General features: G+C 40.9%; 1 pseudogene across 1 annotated transcript; it reads left to right on the plus strand.

Annotated features, from left to right (window-relative positions):
* The first annotated feature begins 430 nt into the window (after positions 1–430).
* On the plus strand, positions 431–3,340 carry LOC149150125 (pentatricopeptide repeat-containing protein At3g12770 pseudogene; annotated as a pseudogene). The gene is made up of 2 exons (XR_016263073.1): positions 431–2,804; positions 2,947–3,340. The product of XR_016263073.1 is annotated as a pentatricopeptide repeat-containing protein At3g12770 pseudogene (transcript).
* Positions 3,341–10,865: the final 7,525 nt, after the last annotated feature.

A 10,865-nucleotide genomic window follows, 5' to 3' on the forward strand; every position in this document is an offset into this window, starting at 1 on the left:
CTCATAGGAAAGGACTTTTCATCTGCACAATCCATGAGGTGAAGTGTAGATCAATTGGGTTTGTGCAGGGTTTTTGTCCTATCAAATTACATTATCAAATCTCATGGAAGGGTTTGAGAGTGAGATCCATTTATGAAAAATAAATAATGTTTTATGTCAAATCTCATAGGAAAAGTTTGTCTCATCAAATTACATTATCAAATCTCATGGAAGGGTTTGAGAGTAAGATTCATTTATGAAAAATAAATAATGTTCAAATCTCATAAGAAAAGTTTGAGAATAAGATCCATCAATGAGAAATAAATAGTCTCATAAAAAATTTAGATTCAATATTTTTCATTTTTCTTTACACCCATAAAAAAAAATCTATTCCTTAAACTGAAATTACTAAAATTATAACAAGAAACTATACTCAATAAAATTTGAACCACTATCTCGTGAACGTGAACTTTACCCGTACACCACACATCACTGTATATTTGCATCAATGTATACATCAATGTTTTTCATTATTAAAAACAAGAGATACCAGGAGACCGCGGCACTTCCGGCCAATTTGCAGAGTGTAAAGTTATACCACTTGGATCTGAACGCACTTCTTTTGAATTCACGTAGCTTCTGCCCGCGCTGATATTTCATCATTGCGATTATCAACGTCGTCTGTGTTTTGTCGATTAATCAATGGCTTCTTCTATCAGTCTTCTTCCGTGTGGCCTACTATGGAAGTGGCATTTTGTCGCAATGTCAAAATTCAGAGACATGTTTACGTTTATATGTTCTTCACTACGTCTGCTTTTTCTGTTCCTGCTATTAAAGCCGACGAAGGAAAGAGCATTCCATTGCATACCGATGCATATGCTTCTCTTTTGCAGGAATGTACCCAAATCGAATCCCTTAGACAACTCCACGCTAATATTTTCGCAAATGGACACAGCCAAAACGTGTTTTTAGCAACCAAACTTGTGGGTATGTATGCTGTATTTGGCTCTTCAGATGATGCACGTAAAGTGTTTGATAAAACACGTCAACGAAATATATTTGTATGGAATGAGATTATCAAGGGCTATGCCTGCAATGGATTATACGAGGAGGCACTTTCGCTCTATTTCCAAATGCAGCAGGCAGCCGTACTGCCCAACCGCTTCACGTTTCCTTTTGTTCTCAAGGCCTGTGCAGGTCTTTCGGCTCTACAGCGGGGTATGGAGGTCCATGCGGAAATAACTAGAAGGAGATTGGACTCGAATGTTTGTGTGGGGAACGCCCTGGTTGATATGTATGCTAAATGCCAGAGAATGGACATTGCACGCGATTTATTTGACAAAATGTCTGAGAGAGATGTGGTCTCATGGACGACGATGATCTCCAGATATGCTCAGAATGGGCGTGCCAAGGAGGCCTTGGCGCTGTTCCATCAAATGAAATCGAGCGGCATGGTGCCCAATCGAGTCACCATTCTGAGTGTAGTCCCGGCATACGCTGAGTTGGGCGATCTGCAGGAAGGAAAAGGCATCCATGAATACATTATCGAGAATAAACTTGAGTTAGATGTTTCAGTGCGAACTTGTCTTATTACAATGTATGCCAAGTGTGGTAGTATAAGATTCGCGCGCCAACTGTTCGACAAAATGCCTCAAAGAGATGTTGTCTTGTGGAGTGCAATGATTGCAGCATATGCACAGACGGGGTACGCCAATGAGGCGTTGATGCTATTTAAACAAATGCTACAGGCTGGTAGGAAACCAAATTCGTTCACCATAGTGAGTGTGCTTCAGGCATGTGCTCATTTAGGGGTTCTGCAACAAGGGGTGTGGATCCACGACTACAGTGTTAGGAGTGGAATGGATTTGAATGTTTTTGTAGGAACTGCTCTCATAGATATGTATGCAAAATGTGGAAATATAGCTATGGCACGGCAATCGTTTGATAGAATGTCTAAGAGAAATGTGGTCTCATGGAGTGCAATGATTGCAGGTTATGGAATGCATGGGTTCGGCAAAGATGCCGTTGCGATCTTCGCACAAATGTTACATGCGGGCATGAGGCCAAATCATATCACTTTCATTTGTGTTCTGTCTGCGTGCAGTCATGCAGGTCTTGTAGACGAGGGCTGGCAGTATTTTACTAGCATGAGACAAGACTACTGCATCACACCCAGAATGGAACATTATACATGCATGGTCGACCTCCTTGGCCGTGCAGGGCAATTGGATGAAGCGGGAGACTTTGTCCAAAATATGCCTTTAGAACCTGATGTTGGAGTATGGGGTGCCTTGCTTGGGGCATGCAGAATTTACTGCAATGTTGAGCTAGGTCGATTTGTTGCGGAGCGCCTTTTTAACTTGGAGCCTGACAATGTTGGATATTATGTACTTCTGTCAAATATTTATGCGGATTCTGGCAGGTGGGATGGAGTTAAAAAAGTGAGGGAAAAAATTAAAGACAGTGGATTGAAGAAGACTCCAGGATGCAGCTTGATTGAAGTTGATAACAGATTTCATGCATTCCTTGTAGCTGATAAATCACATCCTCAAACCAAGGAGATTTATGCGATGCTGGAGATCTTGGCTGGGCAGATGAAGGTTGCAGGTTATGTGCCGAATGTAGATTTTGTCTTAAATGAGGTCGAAGATGAGGCAGAGGAACTTATCCACTGCAGTGACAACGAGAAGCTGGCAATTGCATTTGGAAATCTCGACACAGGTCCAGGACCTCGTATAGAGATCTCGAATGACCTCTCTGCGTGGTGACTGGCACAGTGCATCTGTGTTCATCTCCGATTGTCAGATGAACACTTGTCACTTGAAGTATGTACTTTTCCTGTAATAATTCTCCCTTGTGCTGATTAATTAACGACAAACCAAAGCTTATATAGCTAGAAACTTGTACGTTAGTTTTCCTAGAGTTTGCTACCCATTTTCAGGCTTTATTTTTTTGTTTCCGTTGCAGTTTTTGGAGATCTGTGGTATAAGTTACAATAATTTTCCCAAGTCTAGGTGAACGATTCCCAGACACAATTGTGTAAGATAAATCCACGGGGAATAACTGCATTGGTATGCCATGACATCCTTACAGGACATCTAGTGGTATTTTTCAAAAGCCTGAGCTAACCAAAATCTGGTTCTCTAAATCTGAAGTGGTGCACTCGTATGTGATATTTTAGGTTAAACAAGGCACCACCTGGAGGAACCATAAGACCTTCATGTATGTTATATGCGCACCTTTGCAAGGGCAAAAATGTCAGTGGAATGATACCAATTTAGGGAAAAAATGGGATCAGAAGTGGATTGAACTGTCATAGGCTTGCGTAGTTTAAACAGGTGACACTTTTTGCTGCAGAAGGTTGGATTTTCTGGCAGATTCTTGGTTAAATTTGGTCGGAATTTTTAAAAAACTAAGTTCTAATTGTCAAATTGTAGAATGTAGAATTTGGGATGCCCGGGGTTTTTGAAGATGCTGAATCTATTTCTAATGTTAAAATTATAATTGAAACACTAATTCCAACCATATCAAAATATATATATAACCTCAATAAACAAAGCATTTATTTTCTTATTCTCCGTTGCTGCTCAGAATTCTCAGTGGAGGTGTGTCAATTTACAATCTAAATGCTTCAAGAAAGGTCATTTTATCTTATCCGCCATTACTTCTGACGATTCTCAGTCTATGTTTGTCTGTAAATGTGTCAATTTACAATCTGGGTGCTTTATGAAAGGCCAAACCGTCATATACCTATATAAAAATCCTTTTCGAGAGGAATTCAAAATTCTTTGCTGGTTGTGTGGGGGTTAACCGTCGTGAATCAGACGGTGTTGGTGTAGGAAGCGTACTGTGTGCCCGTCTGGCGGGAAGTATGCAGGGGTTGCACTGTTTTGATTGTTGATGTCTATTGGCAGATTTCGATCACTGGGGATTATGGTACTTGCCTGATAGGTTTTTGTCTTTTTTTGTCTGGTTTTTTTTAATGAGCGGGGTTGAGTTTGGAAATTTTATTCTGTGGGTTATGGATGAAACATCTTGTATCATTTTTCAAATTTTCGTTCTCTTCTCCCTGGCCCTCTTGCTCACATTCAGAATGATGGCCCTGGTTTTGTCATAGACCATCTCATGCCATCCTTCCTTATGAACATGTATACTCGCTCTTGCTGTCATATTATTCATGCTTCGGAGGACCCAACTCCTTTGGATACATTGTCTATTCCCCCTGTACAAAGTGTCTCCTCTCTGAGCTGATGTTTCACTATCTACTCTTGTCTTGGCTACGAGATTGGATGCTTGGGTTATTCTTGCTGGTGCCATATCTTCAGAGATTGGTGTGGTGGTGGTAGGTGTGGTGGCCTTGTGGATGCTGCTGGTGGAGTTGTAGTCTGTGCTGGTTCCGGGTTTGTAGTGTTTGTGCTCACTGCACTTGAATCTTATCTACATCAATCTTGCAGACGAGTATTCGTTCACATGTTCTGGGTAGACTTGTGACTGATATCGGGGATTTTTGGGATGTTCATGGTTCTGAGATTGTCGGAGTTCCTGACTTTGGTTTGATACATTACATGGGTGTTCCCTGAGGGTTGCTTGTGCAATTGTTTTGGTGGTTTGGAACTATCTTCGGAGGGTGCTCACATTTCATCGATGGTGCACCACAATTTTCCCATCTCTACAGGCCAGGGTGGTGGAATTTCTTCGATGTTCCATTTCACCTTGTTTTGGTGCCCGTGATTTTCTCCGGCACCCGTTATATGTTTTTTTGGCCCACCCTCTTCGGGACGATCTCCTAGGCCCTTACATTACTTGGATCTTTCCAATTTTGGTGTCATTGGCATTTCTATCTTTCCTATGTAGTGCGTTGTCAATTCCGACTATGGCTTATATTTTATTCTCACATTCGTAAGGGTGGATGTCTGGTGACCTTCTGGTGGGTGAAGCATTTATTATACTTCGGATCTTTCAAAGATTGGGGTTGTCATTCCATCTCGGTCTTCATCCTACATTTATTGTATCCCTTGGGTGGTGGGAAGTTGATGGGTGTAGTCTGAGATCTCCTATCTTCCTGAGGGATTCTCCGATCCTTTTTGGCACATATCTCTGACACCCCGCGAGTGGCTCCTTACACATTTATTTCTCCTGGGGTGTGGTTCCACAGGCTGTATGTGGTGCTGACTTTGTTTTGTTTTCATTTCCCTCGTAATTCGGGTGGTGTTGATATGGATGGTTGTCTGGCTTATCTGGATGTTGATGTGGAGGCCCATGAGTTTTCATTCAGGCTACACTGGAGGTAGAACGATCATTTGCGCTGAATAGTCGCCCTATGGGCCAGACAAACATGGCGCATCCACAAGACTATCAATGTTGGAATGGGCAGGGATCTATGACACATAACCCTCCAACTGTTGACGGTCTTAGATGTGGGTTTCCTCGGCGTGAGAAGGCGCATCGGAGGGGTGGTAAGGCCATCAAACCTAATACTACTACCAAACTTCTCAGTTTTGGCTATGATATTATGTGGGATCACATTACTAGTATGCAGAAGAGAGCTCTAGTGGGCCGTTGGATTTTCGCGGAGGGTTCTAAGATGGATATGCAGGAATGGGTTAGGCTTAACTGGTCTTCGACTCTGGGATATACTTCGAAGGTCAGTGCTCTTATGAATTCATGGTTCAATTTTCATTTTCTCCACCTCAATGATGCTGAGAAGATCCTTAAGAGGCCATGGGTGAATGGGAGGAGATATTTACAGCTTCACAAATGGTATATTGGGTTTAATCCATTGTTGAATACTCCGAGAAATGAGATTGTGTGGGTTAAACTGTCGGGACTTCCTCTAGAATACTGGACTCGGAGGACCCTGACGACGATTGGGAACTCTATTGGGAAGTTCATTTATTTGGATCCGAAGGTTATGGGTGCGAGGGACAAGAGGGTCGCATGGATTTTAGTGGAGGTTAATTTCTCGGGTGGGCTTCCTGAAAATTTGGACCTAGAATGGGGTTCTCTGTGCATTAGACAAAGGATTGACTACTAGGGAATCCCCTTCAGATGCCTCAATTGTCATCGTACTGGCCATCTGATGAGTCGTTGCCCGGGCTGGGGTCGAAAGCATAAGGTTGCATCACGATGCCAGTTTGGTCGTTTCGGGGGGCAACATCACCATTTTGTGGTGCGAGATACTGATGACTCATCCAGAGGTAATCCTTCTTCCTTTCATGAGCACTCTTTGGTTTATGTCACTTCTTCTATGCCTCATTCATCTTCTCCCTCTCCTCTTCCATTGGTCCAGAATTTTGCGCATATTTTTTGAGCCCCCCTCTCGTTATAGCGGATTTCTCGCTGGGCCCTGTTGCTTCGAATTCTTGCCCCTCTGCGCAGGGACAATTTCCGTCCTCTAAGCATGCTCCCCCTTGGATTGATCCTTTTGTGCGGGAGTCCCACCCATCTCCTCCCTTGTCTGCTCTTGATCCAGGCGTCTCCCCTTCTATGCTCGCCCTAGAAATAGCTTCTCCTAGCCCTCTCTCCCTCCCAATGACCCAGACCCTATTTCCTCCCCTCATAACTCTATGGGGAGTGACATTGAATTCCTCCTCAACCCTGCCATGGATCTCAAATCGCTTTCAATTCACAAGGGAGATACCCTTCCTTCTTCCCCTCACATCAGTCTGGCTTCAACCCACAACATCACGGTTCACAAAACTTGTAAGAAAGGAAGTAGACATTTCTGTGGCCGCCTCACTTCCCAGCATCCTCTATTTGATGAATTAGTTGGCTTATTAGATGTTCTGATATTAGTATCATCTGAATCTCGGGCCCTTGGAGCAATGATGCTCGCACAAAGGATCACATGATGAACATTCTTTCTCTGAATCTGAGAGGTTTGGGGGATCACTCCAAACAATTGTGCCTTGGACATTTGATTCGGTCGACGCACCCATTTGTCATTCTAATACAAGAAACTCTCACTGATTCCACCAGGGCGATCACATATTTTTGGGCGATATGCCCTTCCTGGCACATCATTGGAGTTAGCTCTGTTGGCTCGTCTGGAGGTCTTATTGCCATGTGGGATCCCCATTGGGCGTGTTTCCATGCTTTAGCCTTTTTGCGAGGCATCCTCCTATCTGGACATTTTCGGGGGATTTCCTATCGTGTACATCTTCTCAACTTATATGTGCCATGTAGGGGACACACTGCATTTTGGGATCACATGCAGAGATGTGATTTACTTAAGATTAGTGGTTTGATTATGGTGGGCGACTATAATGCGACTCTTCTGGCTCAGGAGTCATGGGGTATTCATTGCAGATTGGATTTGCTGGTTGACAAACTTTATAATCTTTTTGCAGAGCATCATATGGTTGACATTTTCCCGTGTCCCCTCTCGCCTACCTGGAATAACCGTCGAGAGGGGGAAGATCACATTGGGAAGCAACTGGATCGTTTCCTTGTACATGAAAATCTGGTGGAGATTCTTGGTAATGTGAAATCATGTGTTCTGTGGACATACATTTCAGACCATCTTCCCATAATCCTACAATGGAGGAAGGAGCAGTTTTGTCTTGGGATCTCGTTTAAGTTTAACAGGATATGGTTGGAGGATGATGGTTATTTGGAGCTGGTTAAGTCAACCTGGATGGAAGTTGACGGGACTACCGGTGATTTAGAGATGCGGGCAATGTCCCATAAACTTGATATCATTAAGAGCAGGACTAGGAAGTGGGAAAGGGAAAAGAAAAAGAAGATGATTGTTGAATTGAAAGAAATCACAGGTGAGATCTCTCGATTTGGGGTAGAGCTGGAACACAGGCTGCCTACTGGTCAGGATTTGGAACGTTTGATGACTCTGGAAGCCAGGAAGAAGGAAATTTTGAAGATACAGGAGATCACTTGGAGGCTCAAAAGCAGAGTGATTTGGCTTCGGGAGGGGGATGACAACACTAAGTTTTTCCATAAATATGCTAATCTTAGAAGACAGTCTAATGCTATTTGGCACATTGAAGCTGAGGACGGACAGATTAAGCATTCCACTCCTGAAATTCAAAGAGAGGCTCTCAATCACTTTGAGTCATTCTACAGAGCGAGAGAAGATGTAGATTATATGGATCAAATATGGCCATTAGAACATTACCCACAAATGTTTGATGAAGCATCTAATTATTCCATCTATCGCCCAGTTGAGTTGGCAGAAATTCTATTGGTCCTTAAATATTTTGCCAAGGACAAATTCCCAGGTCCAGACAGTTGGACTGTGGATTTTTTCATACATTTTTTTGATTTGATGGGACAGAGCCTCTTGGAGGTGGTCAAAGAATCTCGGACCCGGGGATACATCACAGGAACTATTAACTCTACTTTCTTGGCTCTCATCCCTAAGAACTCGACTCCGAGGAATTTCGGGGACTTCAAACCGATTTCACTTTGCAACATTCTTTACAAACTGATATCAAAGGTGATTGCAAGACGCATCAAAGGGGTTTTATCAACGTACATTTCAAGGGAACAATTTGGTTTTCTTCTGAATCACTTCATACATGACGCTACAACAATTGCTCAAGAATGCATCCATACTATCCATACTTGTAAAAAGGAGGTCATTATTATGAAGATTGAACTCTATAAGGTCTACGACTGTGTGGATTGGTCCTATATGCGTCTTATTTTGCACAAGATTGGACTTCGGTCTCACAATGTTGAATGGATTATGGCCTGTATTACTTCTGTTTGTTATGTGGTTATTATTAATGGTTATCCCACTTCTTTTTTCTGCGCTAGTAGAGGTCTCTGATAGGGGTGCTCCCTCTCCCCTCTACTGTTTATTCTGATAATGGATGGTATTGATGAACTATGGTATTGGCCCATGGTATTGTAACAAAGTCTATTTACAACTTAATAATATCTATGGTAAAGTGGGCGTGAATATCCATGGTTAAAAATATATTTATATTGTAAGTATTAAAGTTTTCATGTGCTTATTAATTAAATTAAAAAATATGGTTACATAATCAGAATTTGATTTATAACGTAAAATGAATCTGAACTTAGCTATACTTATATGTTATATATTTTAATGTGATATGTATATTATTATTATTTTTTTATCTTTGTAATTTTATTAATAAAAACAAAATTATAATATAAAAAATTGAATTTTATTTTTTTATTACTTCTACAATATTTCCTTTCCTCATATTGGATTCTATATTACTTTTAACTTTTTATTATTATTTAATTGAGCGGACATGTAAATGTTTACAAAAATGTTTACAAATTCTTTACCTCCTATAAATTGAACATATTAATATAAATTCAAGATATTGAGCGAACCTGTAAGAATGTTTACATTCTTACATTACACCTGCACACCTCCCATATACTGGTTTATAGAGTGTCTGTCGCCACAATGATGTAAACTATGAGATTCAAGGTTCAAATCCCCATTAGTCAAACAAACAAACAAAAAATTGTACAAGCTAAGGTAGTTTTTCATAAACCAATCTAGATCCATCTTAACTTTGGATGTATCAAGTAGTAAGAGGGATCAAATTTCTTTTTACTTTAAAAGAAGTTTGTATCTCAAGAGATTTGATTCCTCTCAACACTTGATAGATTTGGGGTTCAAATGGATCTAGCTTGGTTTAATTATTAATTATAATTATAACTATAATTATTAATTTCATGTTTTTTTTTGTTTTATTCTATTTTGACCAAAGAAAAATGACAATAAAAGGTGGACCAATGGAGGGGAAATATTGGGTAAAATATAATATTATAGTACTATATTTTACCCAATATCTTTGGCTAGCTAGTAAAAAGTAGATGAAGGTAGGCATAAATATTAAGATAAAATGTAATAATTACATTTTACCTAATATTTTTCCCACCTCCTCTCTTCACCCCAACGCACTTTCATAGTTAAGCTTATTCATTTCTAAACTTACCATCGTAGATCTACCATAGCTCTATTTATATAGTGAATTCAAAAGGATCATTCAAACGTTGAAGATCAATTGGATATGGCTCAGACTCAATCTTTCCTTGTTGTTGGGTTTGCAGGGGAGAAGAGATCAAGTAGAGGAACAAAGTGAGTGGGCAGACATATAAACAAATGTAGACTTCTATCCACAAGAAGGCACATCATCTGAGATGCCTTGGGATGTCAAAAAGGTCACCAGGGCCATGTATGGACTTCATATCAGTGAATCAGTTGCTCAAATGATGAGAAACACCCTCAACAGGGGGGTCACGATGATGGGTCCCATCAATAGGTATATTTTGAGGCACATATTGTTATCCTTCAACCCATAAATTCTTTTTTTTTCACATTAATTTACATTTTTGGCTATGGTGTGCTTAGTAGGAAGACTAATGTGGTTTATGTGCAAGCAAGAGAGCATTTTTGGGTACATTTATGATGCAGCAACACGTTGGAGGCAACTAGAGAGAATGTAGTAGGCTTGTCCCTTGCATTTACTCTACTTTGACTCGAAGTGATCCCTAAAATCACTCATCTGCACTCATCTACAGCTTGAGATCCATTGACAACCAAGGAACTCAAGTGTATGTGAAGACCTAAGGCAACTAGATCCACTAATTTCAAGATTTTGGAGGGAAGCAGTCCTCCTCTCAAGGGAGTTTCCCCTCAGTCACTTTTTGTATAAATAAACAGGCCTAAGGGCTCATTAGGATTCGAACTCTTGGAGCTAGGAAGAACTATTGAAGGCCAAGTACTTGAGATTGTTATCTCCATTTTGAGATTATGTATTTGAACTCCATTTTCTGTTAATGAAAGGTCCATTGTTGGTCTACATCTGAGTTAGCTTAGGAGGGTTGAAACCCTTGGGTTAGGGCCCAACCCAGAGGCTTTAGTCCCTCTCATGTATTTT

The sequence above is a fragment of the Pinus tabuliformis genome, chromosome 9 (assembly GCF_031772625.1).
Source record: "Pinus tabuliformis cultivar Carrire ecotype Pingquan chromosome 9, CPIR1, whole genome shotgun sequence".
In the NCBI taxonomy this organism is placed as follows: Eukaryota; Viridiplantae; Streptophyta; class Pinopsida; order Pinales; family Pinaceae; genus Pinus; species Pinus tabuliformis.